We start from the raw sequence: 27,509 nt of genomic DNA, 5'->3' as shown, positions 1-27,509 counted from the left end.
ATACCTCCCCCAACCCCCTAAACAACTGCAGCCGAAGATGCCCCTTCTCCCCCCCAAACTCACATTCCTCTGCTGCAAGCACTTCCCATCAGGACACAGCCTGGGCACCAAATGCATGCACCAAAACACTCACAATATTATGACTTCACCTCCAAACAAGACAAAACCAATCAAATTATTAAATGCAATTACGCAACTGATTAAATGATCAAATCCTTCAATGGCGGATCGTGTTTCTGGCCGCTCTTTCCGTGGAGGACATTGCACATATCAACCTTTTCGGAACCATGATAACAGGTATTATGCTGATTGGATTATGCTTTCCAAAGCCTCACAAGGCTTCCCGTATTGACGCAGGCCATGGAAAGAGCGGTCAGCACTGAGACTGAGACTATTAATCGCAATATGGATTATATCTTGAAAAGCTCACGGCTACGGAAAGGAAAATTGATGATGCTAGAGACCAAAATGGACAAAGAGAGTAGCTGTGGCATTGGAATGCGGTTTACTCGCCTCAAGACGAAACAACTGCAATCTTATCTTTTCGGCCCCCCTGAACCAGGATTGGCCTTGGCCGAGGCCGATACTGGAGAAACAACACTGAAGGGCAATGTGGCGAGACGCTCTTGCGTTCCCTCCCCCATCATACACACACACACAGACTTTTGGACCTTATCACTCATACAGACCACACACAAACACAGACTCTGACCGATTCCAAACCTCCGTCGCTTTGACCCGCCAGCTTGGCAAGCAGGTCTGTGTTAAGCGCCGTAATGGCTGCAGGACCGGATGGCTGCTTGCCGGAGCTGGATTACTTACCCTGTTGCAAGTCTTGTCTATGTGTACTGTGTGCTTGTTTTTCTCCCCACCTTCCTCATGTTATGCTGTATTTTCTTCTTGATACATTTCGTTGCATAGTACTTGTACATGTGTAATGACAATAAATTGAATCTCATCTCATCTCAAATGAATAAAACTTACACGGACCTTAATGACACATTATTCGTGGTCTCTACGTATTGTTTAAGAAATGGTGACTGATTTGAAGCATTTATGGATGATTATTTATGTATTGTTAGATGAGAGATTGGAGATTAACACTGACTCACCTCATTGATGTCAGGTCACATGCCTTGCGGTTATGTCTTAAGATTGAAGTCATATGAGCTGTTTACCAAAACTATTGTGGGACATCATAAACACACTCCCACAGTGAATGTGTTCGGTAGGCAGTGTAATAGGGCCTGATCAGACAGAATGCGTCTTTTGCTGTGGAAAGTGCCTCCTTTGAATTGTTTTCAGTTGGCAGGAAGCGCTTCTTCTGTCTGCTGCGCCTCGCGTTTTAGGCGGAGCGCTCAGAGCGCCCGAAGTTGAAAATAAAATCAATTCTGATCAGAAAGGCACTTGACATCCTGTGTGCTTTTTCCATTGTCCAGGGTGCCGTGTTTCCTGTCCAGCACACGTGACGCAGATGTGCGATGATCGATGATACAGGACAACCACTAAGTAGAGCATTACAAGAGTCAAGTCGTGAGGTCACAAATGCATGAATAAGCTCTTCTGCGTCAGCAACACATAAAATATCTCGTAATTTGGCAACATTTCTAAGGTGGAAGAAGGCTGTTTTTGTGATATTTGAGATGTGTTTTTAAATGACAGGTTGCCATCTAATATAACGCCTAGGTCTTTAACTGTATTTGTTGGAGTAACAGTGCAGCTTTCAATTTGCAGGTTGTAGTCCGAGAATATTCTGTTTACGTGATTTTGGTGCTATAAGTAATATTTCTGTTTTGCTAGAGTTTAAAAGGAGGAAATTACTAGTCATCAAATGTTTTTTGTCTTCGATGCACTCTGCCAGTTTGGATAGCTTAAAGGAATCATCCGGTCCTGATGAGATATATAGCTGAGTATCATCTGCGTAACAGTGGAAGCTAATTCCATGTTTTCTAATAATGTTGCCGAGGGGCAGCATGTATATGGAGAAAAGCAAGGGTCCTAAAACCGATCCCTGAGGTAATCCATAATTTACTTGCGTAAGATTTGACGATTTCCCATTTAAATGGACATATTGATATCTGTCTGTTAAGTAAGATCTGAACCATTGCAGTGCCTGTCCCTGAATACCGGTATAATTGTGTAAACAATCTAATAGTATTTTATGGTCTACAGTATCGAAAGCAGCACTAAGGTCAAGCAGGACTAAGAGCGAGATGTTACCTTTATCTGATGCAATAAGAAGGTCATTTGTAATTCTAACGAGCGCAGTTTCAGTGCTATGATGCGGTCTTAAGCCAGACTGAAACTTTTCGTGCATTTCATTATTTTGTAGGAAGGTAAACAGTTGAGTTGACACTACTTTTTCTAGTATTTTAGACAAGTACGGGAGATTTGACATCGGCCTATAGCTTCCAAGTTCATTGGGGTATAAATTTGTTTTTTTGGATAAGAGGCTTAATTACAGCCAGTTTAAAGGGTCCTGGGACATGGCCTAGATTAATTGACGAGTTGATAATGTTATAAATGGGCTCAATTGCAACAGGTAGTAACTCTTTTAATAAAGTAGTTGGAATGGGGTCTAATAAGCATGTTGTCGGTTTGGATGTTGCAATAAATTTAATTAAATCTTCCTGATTTATAGGAGAAAAGCTCTCTAGCTTTTCTTTTTGCGTGACGGTTGAAACTAATTCTTCCGACACACTTGGAGGTTTGGTTTTAGCTATGTTGTCTCGTATTTTTTCGATTTTCTCAGCAAAAAGATGCATGAATTTATTGCTACCAAGGTGCGGCGGAATACCCAGGTCAGGTGGAGTCTGTTTGTTTGTTAGTTTAGCAATTGTACTAAATAAAAACCTTGGATTGTTTTTGTTATTTTCTATGAGGTTACGGAAGTGCTCGGCTTTTGCTGCTTTGAGTGCCTTTTTGTAACAGCTTGCACTCTCTTTCCATGCAATTTTAAAGACCTCTAATTGGGTTTGTTTCCATTTTCGCTCCAGTTTACGCGTTTCTCTTTTTAGGGCGCGGGTGGTGTTATTATACCATGGTGCTATGATCTTTTCATTAATCCTTTTTGACTTCAGTGGTGCGACCGCTTCTAATGTATTAGAGAAAATAGTGCCCATGTTGCTGGTCATGTCATCGAGCGATTCTATATTAGTTGGAAAGCTTATAAGAGGAGTCAGATCTGGCAAGTTCTTTACGAAACTATCTTTAGTAGTTGAGCTGATTGTTATACCCTGTCGATAACGAGATATACAACTGATTTCTGCAGTGGCAGTGTACATGTTATAAGATGATGATCGGAAACGTCGTCGCTTTGAGGTATAACATGGATATTGGTTAGATCGGCTCGGTGAGATATAATCAAGTCTAGAGTATGATTAAGTCGATGAGTAGGTCTATTGATGTATTGTGTTACACCACAAGAGAGTAGTAGTTCTTTAAACGCCACAGCTAATGGATCGTTAGCAATATCTACGTGGATATTAAAATCTCCAACAATCACTACTTTATCGACGTTAACCAATAGATCCGATAAGAAGTCTGCGAACTCTATTAGAAAATTAGTTTAAGGCCCTATACACAGTAACCAATGTAAGAGAAAGCAATGGTTTTTTACTTTTGTTTGGAACAGTTATGTCCAACGCAAGCATTTCAATGATTTAAATGTATGCATTGTTCTCCGAGTTACGGTAAGAAAGTCTCTAAAGATTGTTGCGACACCACCACCTCGACAAACCGGACATGGCTCATGAATATAACCGTAGCTTGGTGGAGTAGACTCATTTAGACCTAAATAATCATTTGGCTTGAGCCAGGTTGCAGTAAGACAAAGTATATCAAAACTGTTGTTTGTGATCATATCATTTACTATAACTGCCTTTGGAAGAAGGCTGTTTTTGTGATATTTGAGATGTGATTTTTAAATGACAGATTGCCATCTAATATAACGCCTAGGTCTTTAACTGTATTTGTTGGAGTAACAGTGCAGCTTTCAATTTGCAGGTTGTAGTCCGAGAATATTCTGTTTACGTGATTTTGGTGCTATAAGTAATATTTCTGTTCTGCTAGAGTTTAAAAGGAGGAAATTACTAGTCATCCAATGTTTTATGTCTTCGATGCAGTTTGGATAGCTTAAAGGAATCATCTGGTCTTGATGAGATATATAGCTGAGTATCATCTGCGTAACAGTGGATGCTAATTCCATGTTTTCTAATAATGTTGCCGAGGGGCAGCATGTATATGGAGAAAAGCAAGGGTCCTAAAACTGATCCCTGAGGTAATCCATAATTTCCATGCATATCATTTACTATAACTGCCTTTGGATTTAGTGATCTAATATTAAGTAGCCATAACTTTAGGCGTTGGTTTTGCTCATTAAATATATTGTCTTTTGGTTTAATAATGATAAGGTTTTTTCTCTGACTTTTAAATAAATTATAATTTGGTTGTATTATTCGGGGGACAGACACAGTCTCTATGCATTTGGAAGCAGTAACATTCTTAACAGGTGGGTGAGAGGAACACAGACTATGGTTAAAATTTGTACTTAGTAGTCAATTGGTGCGTAGCGTCTTTTAGATGTTGTCGGACAGAATTTCCGCTCCAATGCTGCTGGTGTGCAGGCCGTCAGGGCGGAAAAGCCTTGGTCGCTCCCAGAACAGATCAAAAATATTTACAAAGAGCAGCTTCTGTTCAATACACCATGACATTAACCAATTATTAAGCGTAAATAGTCTACTGAACTTTTCGTTCCCTCGTCGGTAAGTAGGAAGCGGCCCTGAAACGATGATCCTCGCCGTGGGCGATGCGTTTCGAATAGTATCGACAAGACTCCTGAAGTCCCTCTCAGAACTACTGAACTACGTTCCTGCAGAACTACGGCTCCCACTCTTGCATCCTTCAGAATCATATCTTTTGACATGTAAATTAGTGATAGACCGATATTGTTTTTCAAAACCGACACAGATACCGATTATTTGCATGTTTGTGTGCCCGATACCCGATATGCCCAACATATATTTATTTACTTTTATACTTTTGTTTTTGACACACTGTCTTTGTTCAAAAATAAATCATTCTAACCAATTAAACAAATTAAAAGAGAGGTCTGAAACACAAACGCAAACACTGCACCAAACTCATTGGTAGGTACCGAGGACTCGCAAACACACTGAGCTCATTAAAACAGGATCGCATTAAAAACAGGCCAGGAAAGAGAGAAGACGCTGAAGCGCTGTTTATCTTCTAGTTAATCGATCACAGAAACAGTCACTTTCACGGATGGATAAAAACATTACAAAATGTGACGCCGAATAAGTAAATGCATTGTATGATGGAATAATACAGTGTCATGAAAGTAACAAACAGAACGGCATATAAATCATTGCATATCTCAACTGGTATGTTATGTTAAAAAAAATTCTCTGTCTTATTAAATACCTGCGGACAAAGCATTTTTCATGTATGCAATTACTAACGTTACATTCAAACTGCGAATGCTTGTGGATAGAATAAATAATAAATTCAACGGGGCTGTATTTATTTCAATGTTAATTAGTGAAATTATAATTATATAGTCGATAAAAGTATAATTTAGGGTTTTAAACAAGTTAATCTTGTTAAAAAGTTAGCTACATGCTAAAACTTCCTGAGCATCAACCCGGTGAGTGAACAGCAATATGAATGATGAGCATAGACAACAGCAAAGGTAATTAAATGCAGCTCTTTTATTGCCAACATTAATTAATTCATGGCGGTTTTATTTAATTCATGTAAAGAAATCCTTTGCGCTTTTTTCCATTGTCCATGAGAGTGTAGGGGTGGGATCGATCCTGAAGTATCGATAATTCCAATGTTGAGGTTGTATCGAAATGGATCGATCCTAACATAAAAACATCGATACTAATGTGTTTTTACTACGGATTTGATTTATTTACGAATGTAGCTAATAATTGTATAATGAAGAAAAAATATTTCCCATACACCTAGTTTTGCACACGTTGCTCCTCCCTGCCCTGCCGTGTTTTGTTGTCCGCTATCACGGGACTCACGGCGCCAAGCGCAAGCACGCAGACGCTGCTGCAGCCAGCGAAAAGAGGAGCATCATGTGGAGTTTTTTTCACCTCGGTCAATAAAAACACTGCGAACCGCAATGTATGGCAGTGGGCCTTTGGGGAGTGTAATGAAAGGAAAAACATGTTAATTTTTGTGTCTAAACATAACACTGAACAAAAACGAAAAGCAGTTTTAAAATCTTTGTTCTTCAGTAATCATTTTGTGCACTTTGTTTTTTTTAAAGCTATAGTACTGTGATGGTGAAGATATTGCTTTGTTATATATCAGTTTTCTGTTCAACTAATCTGTTATTGGAACTTTTTTCCAATAATAATTTGCAAATTCTATTACAGGAGTAAAAAATTAAATAAATATATGTATTTGGTTAAATTATGTCCCGTGTTTTGACATCTATATGATTAATTAGCCTACAGTCACATAAATCACAAAATATTTTAGTGGTCATGAAAATGTATTCAGATTTATCATATTAATGATGCAATCCTCTGATAAAACATGACATTTCATTTACAGGAAAAGTTAATGTAAGTTCCAGCTAATTTTTCTAAAGTAAAAGAGCTATTGGTATCGGTATCGGCAATACTGGTCCTGCATTTACTTGGTATCGGATCGATACCAAATTTTACAGTATCGCCCACGGAATGAGTGGAGAGGCGGGGCTTCCCTTTTGGCTTCGGAAGTTTACAGATGCTTGAAACCTGGTTCAATCATGGGAGTTTGGGTTCCTCGCCACAGCAGGGCAGTGTTGGCCTGCTCACCAGGAGACTGCATTTATTTATTTATTTAGAATTTAGATATCATTTATTAGAATTATCTTACTCGTTGTATAAATACCATGCACTGTGCTGTGTTTTACCTTTTCTGTTTTTCCTGTTTGCCCCTGTAAAGCTGCTTTGAAACAATACACATTGCGAAAAGCGCTATATAAATAAACTTATAAACTTGCATTGAATTGAAACGCCTGTAGACATGGAGGAGAAATATATGTTGGTTGTTTCGGGTTACCTAGCAACATACAAAAATGCTGCACCCTGCTCTTTTCAAGATGCTATGCTCACAACAACCCGTTTTGCTGCATGTCTCTTTAAATGATAATGAGTAACTGTGCAACCCACCCCGCTCCGCCCGGCGTGTCAACACAACACACATGTAGTACTGCCATTGCAATCATTTAGCTATATTATATTTTCCTGAACTCCTCCACGGTTAGTTTCGTTTTAAATGTCTCAAATCATTCGTCCTGAGACGAAAAAAATCCATCACAGCAAACAGCGCATCTTAATGCTTTCCTAAAGCTCAGTGGTAAGAGCATTGGTGGGTTCGATCCCAGGGGATCGCACATACTTAGAATCAAATGTAGGATAATGTAATGAAAGTCACTTTGGATAAAAGAGTCTGTCAATTGCATAAATGTAAATGTAAATTTAATGCGCTCATGTTGTGCGTGTATGCTTGAATAAAATCTGCACCTGCAGATCTCAGCGTAATTACGTGGATTTAAGCGCTTGTCATTGACAAGTTATACACACATGATATGAGATAACTGACTTACTGACTGACTTAGCTTCCTTCGCTATAATATCCTAACATTACCCTCCTAAGTACTGTACATTAACGTCAATTTAGAATGTTGATAAATATTACTTACATCTGCAGCTTTGTCTCGTTCAGTTGATCACGAATCTTTGAAGCCAATCCTGCTTGTACTGTCCCAGGTTGATGAAGCTCTCTGTCTTGAAGTGATTCATGCAAACAAGCAGGTTTTTACTCGTGGTTTCTGAAGATTACACAAAAAATTAAATAAATCCGCTTCTGTCTCGTCTCTTCAACGGTTGGGACTCTAATCAAAGACTTGTGTTCGTCTTTGCAGCCAACTACATGTCACATACACCTCTGTCGCTTGTGAAAACAACAATGGCAGCAGGGCCGTGGGTGGAATTGTGTAGAATAAGGGGCGGTAACATTATGATAAGAGCCTCCCTCTACGTCACAACAGGAGTGTAATCTGAACGGAGCAATTTCTCACATGCTTGCAGGGAAAGGTGCATCAAAACAAATTGAATGGGTTCTTGTTTTTCACGTTTCTGAGTTGGTAGATGCACTGGGGACCCGATTATAGCATAGAACCATTTATCCGATAAGCCCTTTAAATTATTTTATCTACACATATTCTAAATCAGTAGCAGGCTCAGCAGAGGGTTAAAATTAAGGTTAAACTTGTTTGTAAAACTGTTTTGAAACAATGTATATTGTGAAAATCTTTACAGAGTAATTGAAATTTAATTTTTCAGAAGAATGTGTGCTTTTTTTCCCCTTTGTTGTTTTATTTAGACCTCTGAACTATTAAGCACATAATCACTGCTCACTTTGATCACAACAATATCCCCTTATTAAGTCTCTTGTGAATGTTAAATAACTTCTTTCAAACAGCCAGCTGGTTCTCTGCTGAACATTTAACAGTCAACTATCAGGATATCAGATTCAGAACATCTGGTGTTTGTGATAGATCTTGAAACAGTCTTGATATTGAGAAGATTGTGATTAAACTGGTTGCTTTGCACAGCTTGTACATCAATGTTAACTTTAATGTGAAAATCTCTCATTGATTTCATCAGAATATTTTTAAAGATATCACTTAACGGAACACTCAAATGTTTTTGGAAATAGGCTCATTCTCCAACTCCCCCAGAGTTAATAAATTGAGTTTTACCGTTTTGGAAACTATTCAGCCGATCTCAGGGTCAGGCGATAGTGCTTTTAGCACAGCTTTGCATAGATCATTGAATCCAATTAGACCATTAGCATCCCGTTCAAAAATGAGCAAAGAGTTTCAATATTTTTCCAATTCAAAACTTGACTCTTCTGTACTTATATTTTGTGCTAAACTGTGGGAAAATGAAAAGTTGCGATTTTCCATGCCAATATGATTAGGAAATATACTTTCATTCCGGCATAAAATGGCCGCAGCAGGCGGAGTGATATCACGCTCCTTGTACATATGCAGTATGTCACGTTGGATATGATGACGGAAGTTAGCCTTCTTCCACATAGGCTGGGTGATATCACTGTGCCTGCTGCGGCCATGTTGCGGCAGCACACTTCCTTGATTATTACGCCGGAATGGGAGTCTAGTTCCTTTTCTGCCAGTCTTAGCACACGATATAAGTACAGAGAGGCAAGTTTTAAAGGGGTGATTTCATGAAAAACTGACTTTTCCATGCGTAAATTCTTAAAACGGGTCTATTGTGCATCTGCCGCCTCAGAAAACATGAAAAAAGACAAATCATTAACTTTTTTTATGTGAGCCTATCTCTGCAAGCCTTTGAGAAAACGAGCGCTTCAGAAATCGCTCTCTTAATGACGTAAAAAGTTGTTCTTATTATAATAAATCCGTCCCTTGTTCTGTTCTTACCAATGAACTTGCAGTGAAGAATGTGATGTCACGATCTTGCAGTGGATTGTGTGATGTCACGATCTGTCAGTGGAATGTCATGATCCAGCTGTGAAATGTGTTGTGTCAAGATCCGGCTGTGGAATGTGTGATCTCAATATCCGAAAGTGGAATGTGTGATGTCACGATCTGGCAGTGAGGTGTGATGTCACGATCTGGCAGTGGAGTGTGTGATGTCAGTGGAATGTGTGATGTTTTTGTGGTTTTGACAGGAATGTACAGTCACAGGTGTGTGTGAAGTGAAGCTGCTGGGCATAAAAGAGTGTGGGGACAATAATGTTCAGTCGATCGCTATTAATCACTTGGATGCCAGCGTTCATCATGTTAGGGACAAGCTAGAAGATGGAGTGCATAATGTTCATTGCACAGGGAAGCGACGAGCGTATGATTTGCCTCGTAACATCATCATTCAGTTTTTGACACTCCTGCACTATGATATCTTCTGGCCAGGACAGACATAAACGCTGACCTCTGCCTGTAAGGAGAAAGGAGAAGGACATTTTCAACAGGCCTCAGTTATATCTACAACAGCAGAATCAAGCAAAGTTGATTTCATAATTCCATTTTAGACTGTGAATTATATATTTACATCTGCAAGGATATGGATTTAAGCTGAATATGTAAGTCTTTACTTCAACCTGAGATTTGCCTGGTTTTAATACATTGGTGTAGTGACCACCTTCCTTTTTCCATTAAAAGGAAAATACATTAAAACGCACAAATGAAAAACATTTTGGAGCATTAACCCTATAGGCACTTTTAAATGGATGTGTTGTTATTTTGGTTTGAATTTTTCTAAAACCCCTCGTTTACCTAAAACCCCTCGTCGCTACCATTAGCATTGGGTTAACACACCATGGGCGTCCTGAGTCAGCCGGGTCTGCTGTACCGATGCTCAGATTCCTCGTCACAACCACCACAGGACTCCAGCTAAAGATGATCACTGTATGTGAGATCAGCTCAGCTCTGCGTCTCTACAAGCCGCCTCATTAACAGAAGCTAAATTACAGTGGAGGATCATTTCTGTGAAGAGTGTCTTTTGGGTGACAGTACTCATATTAAGCAGGAATAAGAACACTTATTACTTCCACTTCCAGTTGCAAAGAAGTAAATTAATGTTGGAAACAGAACATAAAAGTTCAGTAATATCGTGCTTGGAGTATGTAGAGTGTCTTAGGGTGGAGGACAGTTGGTTCTTAACAGAAGTGTGTTTATGAAGTCATTGCCATTTGGTAAAAGGATGTGTAGGTAACTGTATGTAGAAATGTGTGTTGTCAAAAGCGTTTGGCAGTAAAAAAGGATGGAATGATGGTCATATTTAGTGTCATGGTACTGAAACGGCAGACTCAGATGCGTGTGAAAAACAATACTCTTTATTGTTTTAATAAAGGAGGCAATGCAAAAAAGTCCACAGAGCCACAGGCAAGAAGTAATCCAAGGGAGGTACTCGACCCAACTCGACTCACTCAGGAGAGATACGATGCCCGTGAAGGAGATGCTGCCGAGAGTGGCTAGAGTCTGGAGGATCTTGGATGGAGAGCTCCGTGGAGCCAATGCCCGTGAAGGAGATGCTGCCGAGTGTGGCTAGAGTTTGGAAGACCTTGGATGGATAGGTCCAGGCAAGGCCAGATTAACACTTCGCTGTACCCTGGGTAACAATATTCAAGTACCCCATCATCACGACCCCAGGAACAGCATAATCTGGCAAAATACAGAATAAATTACAGTAATACAGTAAATATACTCAATATTACAATAACTAACTGTCATCAAGTGCATTTTGATGTACGGATGTGCAAATGCTCATAGAACTACAAATGCACCACTATGTTCTCATGTCAACCTCTCATTTATGATGTTATGAAAACAAAACGCATTGGCATCAGTATAATATGGCAAAATTGACCCACTACATAGAGAGTGAAGGAAGTGTACTCCATTTTCACAAATAAATAAGCAACGACTTTCAAAGAATCCAGTATTTATTTAACAACACCTACTCCCACGACAAATGTATTGAATTGATAGAGCCATGACAGAGGAATCAAGAATCAAGAATCAAGAATCAAGTAGCATTTATGTCCTCACCTTATTTTTAAACAGAAATCACCCTGTCACCAATTCAACAGGACAATCGTTACAGTGCAATATAAACATTTTGAAATCTGCTGTTTTCTCTCAACAACAATAAACAATTTACAGCATTTTCAAGGATCCACCACAAGGAAAAAATAAATAAAATGCAGTATCATCTGCTCCTAAACTCATTTTAACTTGTCTTAAAACAGAAAACAACCAGTCACATCACAGTTCAACAGGACAGGCAAGGGTTAAACATTTCAGCGCAAGATAAACATTCAGAAATCTGTAAATTTCTCAATTAAACAAGACAAAAAGAAATGCTAAATAATATGGCAATATACACAATTTTATTCCTAGATAATAGGGAAGAGCATGTTTAAATTTGAAATGCTTGATCTTACACTGGCATTTTTCTGGACTTTGAATGTGCAAACAGCTGTATGATAGAAAGTGGCGAGAGCTGTGTCTGTGGTACAGGGGCTGCTTGCAGACTCGACGAGCGGTTCAGATGGCGGGGAGACTCGAGACTTAAGACCCATCACCGCTTCTCTCAACGATCACACTCGTAGCAGAATCCGGGCCGTTGGTTGAAGATGCAGCAGGGGACTCTTCGCTCTCGGGTCTGTGAACTTTAGCTAGCGGCGGCAGTGAAGAAATGTCATGGCTTGCAGATCTGTCCTCGTTGACGTATGCTGCTTTAGCAGAACAGTTGCTTACTTTTACTAGTGTGAAGAAATTCCCTATTTTCGGTATTTATTTTAAATTTTCTGCGTTCCTGATATCATTCTGCTTTTTTAATTTCCGTTTAGCGCTCCCACTTAGCTTCTCCATGTTTGCAATTTTTTAGTTGTGTTTTGTAGCGGCGCTTGCCCTCACGTGACCAGCTCAGTGCACGTTGATTGGCGTCACCGCCCTGGGCCCTTTATAGGTTGTTGGCCCTTGGGCAAAGTGTTTGCTGCCTTTTTTCTGTAGTTCAGTCATTAGTGGAGCTTGGAAAAAATATCCCATCATTACATTGAAAGAGTGAAGTGAGGAATGTCTAGAGGGCACAATATTATACAGATGTAAAAAAATAAACACAAATACTGATGGTAACAATTGTACTGGATACTCTTTAGTAATAAATGTGAAGTACATTTTGTAATTAAACTTTTGAATTACCCTCACATTTACCTCAGTATTTTAAAACAATGTTCAGCTGTGACATCACTTCCTGTGTTTTGTCAAGCGATGATAATTTTTGTTTGTTTGAATTAATCTCTGCCGGAAGAGATCAATTAAAATCCTGCTCTGTGACTTCTTAATTTTTTGCCTGAAACAATCGTTCACAGTTACTTGATTTAAACGAACACAAGGACACTTTTCCCTCCTCCAGTACATCCTGGAAGTGCTTTCAGAATTCTTGAGAAGTTTTCTAAACCTTTCAAGCCTAGAGCGCTGGTGCATCTGTAGTGATTGATTGTGAACTAGACAGATATTCATGATAACAGATCTTCAGGTTCTTGTACTCAGATTGACATAAATAATTATTTTCTGTGTTTAACCTTATTCGTTTTATTACAGATCTCTGTACAATCACAATGCAACGATTAAACAAAAGCCATATAGTGTAAATTTCACTGAATTATTTGAGCATTTTACATGTAAGTAGATTGTATGTTGTGCGTACTGTTTTGCTTTGATAAATGATAGGCTGTTGATGCTGTTTGGCTAGTTAATTATTCACAAATTTGTTCATGCTCACGTCAGTAGAATATAATTTGTGCTTAATCGCCGTCAGTATCTGTGCACATCTGATGGGTCATACAGCCGTTAGCAATCCTTCTTTTTCTACAAAACAATCTCACAACATGTGACTGAAAATTGGCAGTTGCACCCTCAAAACAGAGATTTAAGGGATTCTTTTGCTTCAGTGACCAAAAGTGATACCCAACATTATTCAATTGAATCTATCAAATACATTTACATTTAGTCATTTAGCAGAAGCTTTTATCCAAAGCAACTTACAGAGAGTTCAGGGAACAACAAGCGATATGTCATACAGGAACAATAATACAATAGGTATAATAGGGGCCATTAGGCCACGACAGGGGCAGTCGTGGCCTAATGGTTAGAGGGTTGGACTCGTGACCAGAAGGTTGCCGGTTCGATCCTCAGGTCAGGCGGGTAACGATTGATGTGTCCTTGAGCAAGGCACCTAACCCCTACTTGCTCCCCGGGCGCTGCAGCGATAGCTGCCCACTGCTCTGGGTGTATGTGTGTTCACCACTTGCTGTGCGTGTGTTCACTACTCTCTGGATGGGTTAAAAGCAGAGGTATATCTCGGATATGGGTCACCATAACTGACAAATTGGTCACTTTCACTTTTTCACTAGTTAACTTCTGGTCTGTTTGGCTAGTGTCTAATAATTTAATGTTTAAGATAATGTATGTTAATATTCCATTCCATTTTCTACCACTTATCCGAACTACCTCGGGTCACAGGGAGCCTGCGCCTATCTCAGGAGTCATCGGGCATCAAGGCAGGATACACCCTGGATGGAGTGCCAACCCATCGCAGGGCATATGTTAATATTCCATTCCATTCCATTTTCTACCGCTTATCCGAACTACTTCGGGTCACGGGGAGCCTGTGCCTATCTCAGGAGTCATCGGGCATCAAGGCAGGATACACCCTGGATGGAGTGCCAACCCATTGCAGGGCACACACACTCACTCATTCACTCACGCACTCACTCACGCACTCACACCCTACGGACAATTTTTTCCAGAGATGCCAATCAACCTACCATGCATGTCTTTGGACCAGGGGAGGAAACCGGAGTACCCGGAGGAAACCCCCGAGGCACGGGGAGAACATGCAAACTCCACACACACACAAGTCGGAAGCGGGACTCGAACCCCCAACCCTGGAGGTGTGAGGCGAACGTGCTAACCACTAAGCCACCGTGCCCTGTTAATATTAATTTATGTTATTATTTCACGGTATAATAATTGTATTAAATAAACAATTTGTTGAATTGTGTCATATATTACAAGCATAAGTTTACAAATAATACATTTTATGATATTACATTTACATTTTTACATTTATGTATTTTGCAGACGCCTTACATTGCATTATTCTATACATTTGTTTCTAAGTATGTGCTGGGATCGAACCCACGACCTTGCATTGTTAAAACAATGCTTTTACCACTGAGCTTTAGGAAAGGTATAGTAAATGTGATTAATGTAAATTAAATATATATTTATTATAATGTACAACACTGTGGTGGTTTATAAATGAACTGGAATTACTTTCTTCAGATCACTGAGCCAGTAAGTCTGTTTTAGCAAGCACGTTTAGACATAACTCGTAAAAAAACATCATTACACGAACAGTAAAAAAATATAGTTGTAATAGACCTGTCATGTTTTCATACCCATACTGAAGTGTGAAATTTACTTTTTAAAGTGAGTGAGCTTACACTCTCACACAAAAGCCTTTCTCTGAAGCAGGCAGCACAAGGAAGGACCCGCTGTGTAGAAGCAATCGTTCCGCTCATTAATGGACCTGTGAAGGAGGACCGAGTTCTGTTCTCTCTCTGACATGAGTCCCACACACGTCCGTGTCTCTGGGCAGGGGGTCGTGAATAATGCAGATAAAGAAACATCTGAAGTTGTGTTTAAGGTAATTTCTGAAGCGTCCTACCAGTAAATTTCCCTGCAGTGTTTTGGGGAATAGAGCAGTCGCTTATTAAAACTCTCATTACACTTCAGAGAAGGATTCATCTGCTTACATTTACCATCATAATAATCCGTGACCGATGAATAATACACACTCGGACACATACTCCCAAGTTCCCCAGAGCAGTTGTCTCTTAACAAGAGCACATGAATCAGAAAATATGATTCAGGAAATTTTATATTTCTTTTTTAGGTTATGTTTCTTCCATGTGGGCTATGAGACTGAATTCCCAGAGGCTTTTGAAGAAATCCAGTCAAGACATTTATACTTTAAAAGGCAATAGTTACTTGAATTGTGTTTCAATTGTTAACAATTAAGCAAAATTATAATGCTTTGTTAGAAAATTTCATTGGATTTTATATGTCTCAGTTTTTACTTTCATGTCCGCCTTAGCAGCTTTTAAAGTGTATGGTGAATATCACAGGTTTGTTGCATATTAAATAACAGTCTGTCCAATTGTCAGGGGATTACATGAAAATAATTAAACTTTGTACATTTTGAACAATTTCTACAGGACTGTCTTGGTGTGACTCTATTTTTTCTTCAGTGGAACACAAAAGAAGATATTTTGAGAAATATCTCCGTGGGTTTGAGTTCATACAATGGAAGTCAATGGGGTTCACTGTTGTTTGGCTATGAGCATTCTTTAAAATATCTTCTTTTGTGTTCTGCAGAAGATAGAGACTCATACAGGTCAGACATTATAGGATGAATAAATGGCCACCACTGCTTCTGTTGATAGTTTTCTTCTTCTTAACCTATGGGAGCCAAAGGCAGCCCTATGAATCTTAAGTAAGAAAATGATTAAACTTTGCACACTCGTATTGGGGATACTTGTAAGTCCAAGTATGAGGTCTCTAGCGCTCACCACCAGTTTAAAGAGGCGCCACCCGCAGCTTAAAAAGGCACTTTTCAAATGGATGTTACTTTTGAACCCATTGATGTACTGAACTTCTACTCGGCACATGCAATGCACTCCTCATGCTCATTGCATTCCACAAATAACATTAAGACTCCGCGCATTACAGCGGCCATCTTGAAAAGCACAGTATTGCGGTTTTTCGTTACTAGTTCAATCGCAAACTTTTCATTGTGGATCCAAAAATGTATCGGAGTCTGTAACTTTGCCAATCTTCGTTTCATCAATACGAAACGTGATACATGTCGTCAACACCTCAGACTGTCCGTGCCAAATTTGGGAAAATTGCTCATTTTGCTCGTAACGGCTTGTCGAAATTTTGTCATAAATCGTAATATCCTTTGAATCATATGATATATCCCGCACCAAATTTGGTATGCACAATTTAGCTACAGTCCCAAACATTCCCTCGAAGTTTCAAGACAGCGCCACCTAGCATTCATAAGAGATAACGCATTTTTATAATTGCTTATAACTCTTGAACGCTTTGTCTGTTTCCTGACAATCTTTATTTATCTTGGTCCGTGACGATTCTATCCTAATATGTCATTCTCTAACATTCGGTTCCTAACTCATTGTAAAGCATATGAAAAACATAATTTGACAAAAGTGTCCAAGCTCCGCTAGTGTCATCTTTGGACCAAGCCACACAGAAATGGCAAAATTTTGATTTCTGTGGCGATTTATCGAGAAAGACCTCTGCAAAGTTGACTGTGCCTGCAACATTTTATATTTCTCGTTTTAACTCTTTCCCCGCCAGCCTTTAAAAAAAATGCCAGCCAGCGATTTTTAACATTTTCACTAAATTTTTATGGCTTACAGTACATTTTCTGTAATTAATTTATGGACAAACAATATATCAAATGAAAGAACAACTGCTTTAAAACAAAAGAAACTTTATTATTCTATCTACATTTGTTATTTTTTTATTTCCCCTTAAATGTGGGTAGGTTTCTTCAAAAAATGCATCACTTTGACTTAGAACAATCATTAAAAACAGATAAAATATATACATTCTAGGTTAAGAGCTTCTGTATTTTTTCCAAAGGTGTGTAACAGCTCCCCCTGCTGTACAACAGGACAAACACCAATTGCCGTAATAACTCGATACGTTTTTTTAAATGATGAGATAACTTGTCAATGGCAGGGAAAGAGTTAAACTATTCTGACTGGATTCAACGTTTTGTGCATAACTATACACAAATTATATTCTAGCAGTCATTGTGACTTCTGATATCTGTTTCTCTTGTACATTTTATTTCTGTTATTTTTGCTCCACGGTCTCATTTCAGCCCCTTCGGGGATTGGCCCATGTCAATGTTTGAAGTTGTGAAAGCTCTCCTTGGGATGCTGGGTCAATATGTCAACTGAGTGGCACACCCATGAACCACAAGTCTCTGGTCCAAGAGGTTGTGTGAACGAGTCTCGTGTTGTGCATTTCTATACAACATGACATTCTTACTTTCATTGTCACTTTTGACTTCTGCTTCTCCTGTACACTGTTTTTCTATAATTTATGCTCTAATGTGTCATTTCCGCCTATTCGGGCATTGGCCTTTGTCGATGCTTGAAGCTCTGAAAGCTTTCCTTGGGATCCTGGGTCAGCACGTCAACTGTGTCTCTGAGGTTGTTGGTTCAAATCTCATGTTGTGTATTTATGTACAATTCAATTTAAGTGTGCTTTATTGGCATGACAAATATACATTCGTATTACCAAAGCATTTGCAGCCGGGCTGCGTCGAATAGTGCAAGTCCTACTGTGGTTTTTGTTACGCATTGCTACTTATACCTCTATAGCTTTTTTCTAACCAAAGTTAAATGAACAAGGCAAAAAAATGTGCCTAGTGTACCGTTCCATCCGTACATTTTGTTAAGTATATAGTCCTATTAGGAAATGATGATATTAAAAAGATTCAAAGGAATACAAAATTCTGGAATCTTAAATTTTTTTTGCACATTATTAATAATTCATGACTCCACATCTTTATGAAATGTAGATTATCAGACATGCACAACTGCAGCGTGATAAATAAACCGTTGTGTTTGAATCTCAACGCTGAACTTTAAAGTCAATGAGAGATAGGTCATATAAGACAACAGCTCTTGATTCAGCATGCGGCATCACGTGTACTCACCTGCTCTTGGCACCGGTTAAAGGACTTGTAAATATTCCATCGCTATCTTTTCTCCATCAACACCTCCATTTCTCTCGCAGCCTAATGTCATTCTGAGACCTACATTCTTCTGCGGAGTTGCCTTGGAAACTAATTTTTTGGGGCGTATATTTTTCTCCCTTTTACCGGAGATTGCAGCAGATCATTGGAGCGAGTCCTCTGAGACGGAGACAGGAGATGCTCCAGCAAACAATCTCCAGCGAGAAAAGACGTTAGAGTCCCAGTTAGGACATGAATACACACGCCATTATTCCTACGTCACATGCAGATTGGGAGCCGCGGTTATTGAACTCATGAAGCATTACACATCTACGAGCCCCACAAAAACTCTAGCACGTGTTTCAATATAACGTTTGCTTTAGCAATTAGATTCACTAATTCAGCTGAAATGAAATTGTTCATTGGCACTAAAAGTCAATCCAGAGAGAGTTTGTTTGCTTTACTGATGTATTTGCAGAGTGCATGCTTAATATACTTTCAGAACGTTGTCACGTAATTTATCTAAAACCATTTAAAACATTATTTGAATTGGAAAGATTATATTTCTACGTGGAGCATTTAATTCTGTCACACACTAGCATTAGAAAAGTTAGTTTTGAAATAAATACACCCAGCTAACACAGTACGGTCTGACAAAGTCGCCAGTTCGTCTTCATTTGGTCACATTGACATTACTTTGTGACCACGTTCTGAGGACGTCTTTGAAACGTTCCATAGAATTTTGCTTACGTTTCAGAAAAGTCATAGCCACGTCCTCAACTAACGTCGTGAATTAATCCCATGTGGAACGTTGTAGCGACGTGATGTACTGGTCTTCAGATAAGCTGGATGCTTGTCATTTTATGAATCTGGTCATTTCTGTTTATTATGTTATTGTATGGAAAATGTATGATCAGAATAAAATCTGTTAAAGTCAAGACGAATGCTATTAGTCTGACAGTTATTAAACTGGAGTTTAATTCGATACCATATCTGTAGCTCAGTGGTAAGAGTGTGAGAGTTAACACATATTTTTGTTATTTTCGCTAGATTTAAGGCACGTTTAAATTAACGGTCCCTGATGTTTGTGAATTTGACTAAAAAAGCTTTTGATTATTGTTTCTGAAAACGACAACCTGCTAAATTTTTGTGGTAAAACAAGAATAAAATGTTAAGCCTAAACATAATGTTTATTCATCTCTGTCAATAAATATCTGCTTTAAATCCTCTATTATTGAAGTCTTTGATTATTTATGTCACTAAAAAATAACGATTGCGCCACTTAGTTACTATTAAAGTTTTGCTACTGTAGGGGACCTATAATAATTGTTTTGTATAAAAGACTTCTATTTTGGTTTTTGCATGGTCGCCGCCATTTTTATTTGTGCGTAAGAGAGACGTAAAGGGTTCGTTATGACCGCTAAAAAGTAGCGTAGACCCATGATGCACAGTAGTATCGCTTGTTAACTTTGTTAAGTTTCTAATCGCGTAAACTTTGACAGTTACAAGGCCCGATAGAGGAGTTTTCGTGTTATTAGTATGGGCGGCGAAGTGAAACGCGCCTGCTAGCTGTTAGCACGAGGAGCTAACGTTACCAGAGTCAAATACTCGCACGCGGTTTATTTTCCGTTTTGCTCAGTTTTTGGTTTTACTTGTTCAAACGAACGGGAAACGCTATTTATGTGTTATTATGCATTTCGTGGAGAAAGTGCCAAGTCGTCGGATGGGCTAAGCTACGTGTCGTCGATTCAACGCGGTCTGTGTCAGCTGGTAGTGCGGCTATGGCAAGCCGTTTTGACATAAAAACCTTTGGTTTGACTATCCATCAAATATATTTTAGATAGTTTCAATTGTATTTCGACGAGTCATAATTATAATATGACTAGTCACATTGATAATTAGAGATATCTGCAATTATAATTGCACTAGTAAGAAATCTGATTCGAAGATATCTGTAAATATGTTTTGACTAGTCAAAACTCTATTTGAGATATCTGTAATGACGTCATAGATATCTAAAATGAACGTCACACATACGCAAAGTATTTAAAGATATCTCGAATTCAGTTTCGACTAGTCACAATTATATTTAAAGATATCTGAATTGTGTCTGCTCCTAGTCGAATCTGCTGTTGTGTGACGTGAGACTTAATTTCCTCAGCTCCTCCCCTACACCAGAGCGCTCAGTCACGCTTCTTTATTCTTTATTTAAATTCCGACTATGGCTGCAAGTGATGTCCTTCAAATATAGATAATTGTCATAACTTTTAACTATCTCAGATCTTGCTCCGAAGCGTAATCTCTAATTCATGAGGAGTAAATATATACAATCTTATAATAGACTGCACATTACCTTGCAAGACAGACAACTGAAAACTCATTGTCTGGACACATTTTTATAGTGATTAACTTACCAGAATCGATCGAAAACAAGTCAGAGGCTACTTGTAAGTGTCCACAGAAGTCCAGGCGGAATCACGTCAGGATTTGTGAAATAAAGAAAGGCGGGGCTTAGGAAACGTGTATTTGCATGTAGGATTTAGATATCTACAAAGTAATTTTGACTAGTAAAAATGTTACTTAGAGATATCTGTATTGAAATTCTTCCTGTCGCCGAGCTAAATGACGATATATCCAAAGAAAGATCTTCCTAGTTAAAAATCGGACTGGAGATATTCATTATTAAATTGCAGATATCTTTAAATGAGATATCACTAAGAAGAATTTCAATTCAAGATATCTCTAATTTAGTTTTATCGAGTCAAAAATCCAATTCAAGATATCTACAATTAAAATAAGACTAGCAATAAGTTACTTTCAGATATCTGCAAATGTGTTTTTGGATATCTTTAAAAATGATTCATTAAAGATATCTAAAATGTGATTATGACTAGTCAAAGACCGGTTACAGATATCTCTAATTATGATTTCTACTGGTGGTAACTCAGCTAGAGAAATCTCTAATTTAATTATCACTAGTAAAAATTAGTTCAAGATATCTCTAATTGGAATTATGCCTAGTACAAAATGAATTATAGATATCTTTAATTGCAGTTTCTACTAGTCAAAACATATTTGTAGGTATCTGAAAATATTTTTCAATGGAAGAATATGACTAGTCAGAACAGCATTGTAGATATCTCAAATGTATATTATGAATAGCCAAAATAACATTATAGATATCTTCATTGCCTGTTATGACTAGTCATAATCACATTGTAGATATACTAATTCCAATTGTGACGACTCAAAATTACAGAAGAAATATCTGGAATTGGAATTTTGACTAGTCAAAACTAAATTATGACTAGCGAAGCCCACCTCTTCATCTCTGCAGCTTCGTGCACCGTAACTAGACAGGTAACACATTCAGTTACCAGCTGAAATGAGACCAAAAGCACTGGGTGGGAGGACCGAGCTCCTGTTGCTCACTCAGTCTTCCTTAGTGAAGTGTATACTATCCTCTACCCCCCACAAGGCGGTTGGCACCACACCGCCTCCACACTACTGTTGTCTTACTTTTTTTAAACAGAATGATGCTCACTCTCTTACAGGCCTTGCGTTGTTAGGGTTCGAGCCCGAAGGGCTAGAAACCTATTGTATTTGTTAAGATTTTTATTCTTCTTATTATTATTCTGCCATAAAACTGATACTGCAGCCCAAACCGTAAGACCGACAGAGCTGAGACTTGGTCAGATGGTAGTAGTCCTTGTCGCTACTCAGATACACGGAGCCAGCCATATCGGCCCATAGGGGGCGCTACAGCGATGAAAACAGCCTTTTTGTTCTTAGCCCCTAAACCGTTTGTCGCACACCCAAGTGTCTTATATCAGTGTAATCACTGGCTCAAAACTTAAAAAACGTATGACTCAGATTTCATTTCCGGTATGCAAATTTTTTCGCAAATTAGCATTTTATGAAAAAAATAAAAAATGAACTAGTCCCTGGATTTTTGCACTATTGGAACCAAACCAACGCTGATGAGTTCTGTGGCGTGTGAATATGAATAATTATTAAAAAAAAGTTGAATTTTCAATTCACGGTCGCTAGGTGGCGCTAAAACATCCAAACCGGAAGTAACATATTTAACTAAAATGGCCATAACTCCTGAACTGTTTGAGATATCTTCATGGGGCTTGGAACATATGTGTAGACCCTCAGTCCGGGGTCATAATAAAAAGACAGTGGCGTTTGGCCACTAGATGGCGCTATAATTTGAATGAGCTAGAAAATGGCTATAACTACGCAACAGTTTGCCTGATTGACTTATTATTTGGTATGGTGTGTCTTTGTCTCATTCTACATGAATATCTAAAAGGACATTGGCGTATCTTAAAAAACATGGCCGCCATTGGTCGATGAAGTTTGAGCACTCATTACACCGGGTTAACGGAGGCCGATCAAAACGCCACTCACTGGGCTTATTTGTCTCATGGTCCTGAAGGTCTGTAAGAAACATGAACTTATTCGGCCACCGGGGGGCGTAATAGCGCTTTAGGAGTACATGAACAACTGTGTGTCACGTGATATTTGACATATACCCAAACTGTTTATATCATATGATAGGACTACTTTTTCTGAGCCACTTTGCCTCTTGAACCACTTCTGTCGATCGAACGGTTCGTGAGTTATCGCTGATGATGTCAAAAACCTAATTTCGCGAACTAGTCGTTGGTTTTTCAACCGATCGGAACCAAACCAATGCAGATGGCTTCTTCGGAGTGTGACTGTAAATAATCATTGAAAAAAAGTAGAAATTTCCTTTCACCATTGCTTAGGGACGCCAAAACTTAAAATGGGTGGAGCATATCACCTTTAAATGGGCATATATCCAGAACGGTTTAACATATCAGCAAGGGGCTCAGAAAATATGTGAAGACGACCACTACGATGTCACATACAAAATAACGTGGCGTTTGGACACTAGTTGGCGCAATAACAGTAAAAAGGGTTAAATGTACATGTCTTTTGGTGGCCTAGACAACTGTGTGTCATGTGACATTTGACTAATACACAAACTATTGATATCAAACGATAGAACTCCTCATTCATAACAACTTTGCCTCTTGAACCATTGACGTCTATCAAAAGGTTTGTGAGTTATTGGTGATGATGTATAAAACCTACTTTTGCAAACTAGTTTTAGGACTTTCAAGCAATTAAACAAATTCCACCACAGTACATTTCTTTGGACTCTCTAGGTCAATAATCATCAAAAACATGTTGAGTTTTTTTAGTTTTGTGACCATAACAGGGTCCTTTATTATATTAGCGTAAACCGAGTACGGTGAAGGTCGGTACTCCTTAATAAATAATCCAACTGAATTGCCATTAAGTACTATTACACATATTATGACACTGAACAAGCATGCAACATGTGATTCTTATCGGAAAAGGCATGCCTTCACAACAGTCAAAAAGGTGAAATATCATACATTTAAATTACTATTTTAAACTTGTCTTTAATAAATCCATCATTTGCTAATCAAATTGCTAATCAGCCAGTCACATAGCATAAACTCAATCCATTTTGGCATCTAGACGTGGTAAACACACTTGCTGAAGTTCAAACCGAGCATCAAAATTGAGAAACAATTGGATATATGGTATGGGATATATTAGATAACACATACCACCTGAGGATTGTTGCCAACCATGTCCATGTTTTGATGGCTACTTCCAGCAGTAAAAAATAGACCATGTCAGAAAGCTCAAATGATCTCAAACTGGTTTCTTGAACATGACAATGAGCTCACTGTACTCCAATGGCCTTCAGAGTCACCAGACTCAACCAAATAAGCATCAGTTAAATGGCAAGGTCTTCTGGAATATTGTTGCAGACCATGAATGTGAATCAATTATCTATTTAAATTGGTCTTATTTTTTTTATCAATTTTTCAGAACACAAAATGAGCTATTTTGAAGAATGTGCATTGTATTAACAAAAAAGACCTATATATGTGCAATAGAATGTTTTAGAGACACAGGAGTTGCTTTGTTTTGCTAATGGCTTCGTTCTTTATCAATTGACAGCTGCCAAGCCACACCCTTAGCAACCAAACAGATTATTTTTTGCAACCGTCTAGCCAGACCTACGTCTCTGCAGTAGAATATTATAGAGACACGGGGCTTGGTTCGTTTGACTTGTGGTTTGATGTGTTATTAATTGACAGGTGCTATTCCACACCCATGGCAACCGAACAGGTTAGCTTAGCAACCGTTTAGCAAGATCTATATCTCTGCAACAAATCATCGTAGAGACATGAGAATTGGTTCATTGCACTCGTCCCTTAGGTATTATCGGTTTACGCCCGTTTTTGCATACGAGTGTAAGCATGCATGGTCTGTATTAAAAGTTACCGACCGTTTCTGTCATATTTCTTGGTGTGGAAGAGTGTCATTCGTTGTGGATTTGTTACGGTGCCATTCCTGAGCCTAGTTGACAATGGCAAGGCCAATAGAGGCCTTAGACTGCTCGAACCCGCTAAATGCTGCTTGCAGCTTTAATTTTTACTGAGTTTACACTTGTGTTAAATGTTGTGATGCATTCAAAAACATAAGCTATACAACATACACCTTCGTTTCCCTTAAAACATTAATTTCCTGAATTAATTTCATTTCCTGAACCCCAGAGCGATGAATGCAGTGGCAGCAGGTGAATCATTTTTTGAGGTAGCACAACAAATCATTTGACATGTGATGTAAAAGTTTCATCACTGCTTGGCTAAAAAAGATTTAACTATCTAACTATGTAATGGTGTTCATTGGAAGTAATAAGGTACCAGTGCAAATGAAAGAAAATATTGCAGTATACTTTATTATAGTAAACTGTAGTAAAATTCCTACATGCTACACCTTTTTCAACTGAACATAATAGTAAATATTAAGCTATACAGTATTTTCTACAGTCTGTCAATGAACTATTGTAGTGTATGGACTGTGGAGTGTTCATGAAACATCTTAAAACTTTAATAAAATCTATAGGCTATCACATATAACAGCACCTTACAATTTACTACATGTTACTAGTCTTAATACCCCAAAATGTTCTACGGTATTAAAGAGAGTAAAGAGGAAAAATAATAACAGGGTTTATTTACGCTGTACGTTGTATTTAAACTTCTTAATGTACCGTACCGGGGTTCTGGGTAAGAAAATTATTATCTGTGTAACGGTTGAGAATTGTCCAATAAAATGAGGTCAAACATGTACTGTAAAAATCAATGTTGATACGTTATCAGCAAAAGTAGGAGGGTCTAGGACGCACAGAGCTGCGCCCTGGCAACTTTCTGGCGCTAGCCAATTAGAGAGCAGCCTAAGGTCACCTGCCTGCCAAAAGTTTGTGTACCTACAAAAACACTGCTGCCCAGCACGTAGAATATATGTATTGTTAAAGAAATTAACCAAAAAACTATTTTAAATAATACCTTTAATGAATACTAAAACAATTACCAGGTGACTTGCAATTTAAAATATATTTTGAACTTAAATTTAACAGTCTTCTCAGGATAACTTGGTGGTGCAGCGCCCCTGCGCCCTCAATCGACCAGCCGCCACTGGATGTATGCGATACAAAATATATCTTAACATTACGGTTTATATCTCCAACCCCTATTGTACAGCTGTTTTTATTGAAAGTAATGAGTTTAATGATGTAGAATTTTATTTAAAATTAAAATCATTTTCATAATAAAGTGTGCAACACAGGCTTCCTAAAGTCATTCTTAAATGAGCTGTCATAGTGAAATTTATCCAGCTCTCCTAGTGTAGTTTCTATAAACCGATACATAAGACTTATGTTTAGCACAGTTAAACAGATTTAATAAAGTGATGTTTGACAAAATAATGAGAATATTTCTGTAGCATAAATGCAAACCTGTGACTGGTCATCGATTTAATTCTGATTATAAAAATGGTGTGAAAGTGATGTGATTATAAACGGTTTCACCAGACGCACGCACCTGGCCCGAAGGTTTCCTACCAGTCTGTGTTTGTTAATCGGTCTGGCTAGTGGCTAATATAACTATTTATATATTATTTCACTTAAAGTCCTATGAATTTATAGTAATATTTTGTTGTATAATAATTGTAATTTTTTTTTAAATATATTGTATAAACATTTTATTAAATAAACAATTTGTTGAATGGGTTGTGTAACTGTGTCACATTAAAGTTTAACCAAGTAGTGTTTTTTCTATTGGTAACCCAAAATAACACTGGCTAACTTGCTAGCTATATCTGCTTGTTATTTCTTTGTTTTTTATCAGAACAATTTACAGGGACTCTATTCTTTGTGTATGTGTCCTGTAAGCTATGTTTGGGCCACAAAAGCAGGCACGCGCAGTAACGTTTGTTTATGCGGTCGCTTTGAAGAGAATTATGTTTCTGTAGAAAACGAGACATCTGGGCTGTTTATTGAGATTTGAACTTTTGCTTAATGATGCTTTTTGTTTAAAAGTGAATGTTTGACATTGCCTGTGTGTGATGTCATGAATTAATGAATGAGTTAGGCAGGTAATGTCATGTTTGTGTGCCTTCACACGCTTGTATTTCCGCAGCTGTGTTGTTATACTGAAGGCCTGAGCAGATATTGTGATGATATGATATTGTGTTTCTACCAAACCTTGTGAAATAATGAAGCTGAAGAAATGCACTTACACAGTAAAGTGATTCATCGTGACATTTTCATAGCTTTGCCAAAAGATTTATAAATGTAATTTGTTGATTCTGACCAACACACTACCTGCTGGATGCTATCCATTTTCTCTATTTGTAGTAAATCACATCTCTGGCAACACCAAATTGTTTTATAGGTTTTTTTAGCCTGAGGGGATTTCCTCTATCAAACATCTTCAGACGTAACACATTTTCTGAGTAATTTATGTCAGAACATAGAACATAAACTGTAATGCACCATATTTGATTTTTAACGATATTTCTTTCATGTCAGTTCTAATGGATTTGATTCTTCGCTCATAATACAGGACCTTCATTGACTTTCTGTTATTTTAACATTTACATTTATGCATTTGGCAGACGCTTTGAGCAATAACATTGCATTATCCTATACATTTATACACAGGTATGTGCAATACC

General features: G+C 38.2%; 1 protein-coding gene across 7 annotated transcripts in view; it reads left to right on the top strand.

Annotated features, from left to right (window-relative positions):
* The window catches only part of lrfn1 (leucine rich repeat and fibronectin type III domain containing 1), a 235,905-nt gene that overhangs the window by 154,855 nt on the left and 53,541 nt on the right, over window positions 1–27,509 (top strand). Inside the window, exon 1 of one of the 7 annotated variants that reach the window (XR_008907559.1) lies at window positions 15,140–15,284. The exons of the other annotated variants lie outside the window; for them this stretch is intronic. The gene's annotated coding sequence lies outside the window, so the exon portion shown is untranslated. Of the gene's footprint in view, window positions 1–15,139; window positions 15,285–27,509 lie in introns of those variants that run through there. 7 annotated transcript variants of the gene reach the window in all.

Source organism: Triplophysa dalaica, chromosome 9 (assembly GCF_015846415.1).
Source record: "Triplophysa dalaica isolate WHDGS20190420 chromosome 9, ASM1584641v1, whole genome shotgun sequence".
NCBI classification, from domain to species: domain Eukaryota; kingdom Metazoa; phylum Chordata; class Actinopteri; order Cypriniformes; family Nemacheilidae; genus Triplophysa; species Triplophysa dalaica.
Note: the sequence above shows the minus strand (reverse complement) of the source record. Positions and strands in the feature narration are given on the sequence as shown.